A 1192-nucleotide genomic window follows, 5' to 3' on the forward strand; every position below is an offset into this window, starting at 1 on the left:
CATTGGGGGGGGGCGGAGGCTCAGGTCCGTAGCCAGCTCTGCTGCCCCCCAAGGGGTCATTTGGGGGGGCGGCGGGCAGGGTGGGTTTGTCTCTGCCCGCGGTCCTCTCTTAAGGCATCACTTGGGCCAGCAGCAGGGAGGGGCGGAGTGGCCCCCGCCGTAAGACGTCATTCGGATCCGCAGCGGGGGGGGCCGGAGGGCCCCCGCAGTCCTCCCTGACGGTGTCATTTGCGGGGGCAGCAGCAAGGTCCGTAGGCCCCTGCTGTCCTCCCTTAAGGTACCGTTCGGGTTGGCAGTGGGTCTGGTCTGAACCCCTGTAGTTCTCACTTAAGGCCTTTCGGGGGGGGCAGCGGGCCAGGTCCGTAGGGCTTGGCCCGCGGCCCCTCCTTAAGGCATTACTTGGGGCTGCAGCGGGCAAAGGCCTGGAGGTCGCCGCTGCCTGCTCTCGGGGTCATCTTGCCGAGCTGCGGTGTGGTGCTGCCCTGCTCGCAAACGGGTCAAGCACTGACAGTCTTTTCACACCCCCAAGCCCGAGCTACGGTGTGGTGCTGCCTAGCTCTGTGGGCGGTCAAGCACTGGTGGTCACTTGAGGGGGCTTGTGCCCTCTCAAGCCCATCCCATGGGGAAGCACGAGCACACGGGGCGCCGCCAAAGAAAACCAGCAGAGAAGACCAGAGAAAAGCAGGTGCGAGTTGGCCTGCTATTTAAATGGACAAATAAAATTGATCTGCCAGGCACCTCCTTGGTGTCTGGTGCCTTTCACCTCCAAGTTCATCCTTCCCCGCTGCGCTGTTTCTCTAATCTCCTTTCCTGTTATTTCACCTCCAAGTTTCCCCGCCCGCTGCCCGCTTTTGTTCCTGCAGTGGTCGTCCTGTGACCACTGCGTGCCCAGTGCCTCTGGGCTGGCCGCCCAGGATGCTGAATCCCTTGCTGAAAAGGGATTAGTGGGAGACGTCCATCTTTGCTGGCGGTTGCATCGGTCATCTGAAGCCTCAGCTGCGAATCATGTGAAGCAGGTCGCCTTCAGGGCTCGACCTACATCGGTTGCCGCCAGAAAAAAAAGAAGACAGGAAAGCAGATGTGAGCTGGCCTGCTATTTAATGGACAAATAAAATTGATCTGCCAGGCACCTCCTTGGTGTCTGGTGCCTTTCACCTCCAAGTTCATCCTTCCCCGCTGCGCTGTTTCTCTC

This window comes from Alligator sinensis, unplaced genomic scaffold (genome assembly GCF_000455745.1).
Source record: "Alligator sinensis unplaced genomic scaffold, ASM45574v1 scaffold569_1, whole genome shotgun sequence".
Classification (NCBI taxonomy): Eukaryota; Metazoa; Chordata; order Crocodylia; family Alligatoridae; genus Alligator; species Alligator sinensis.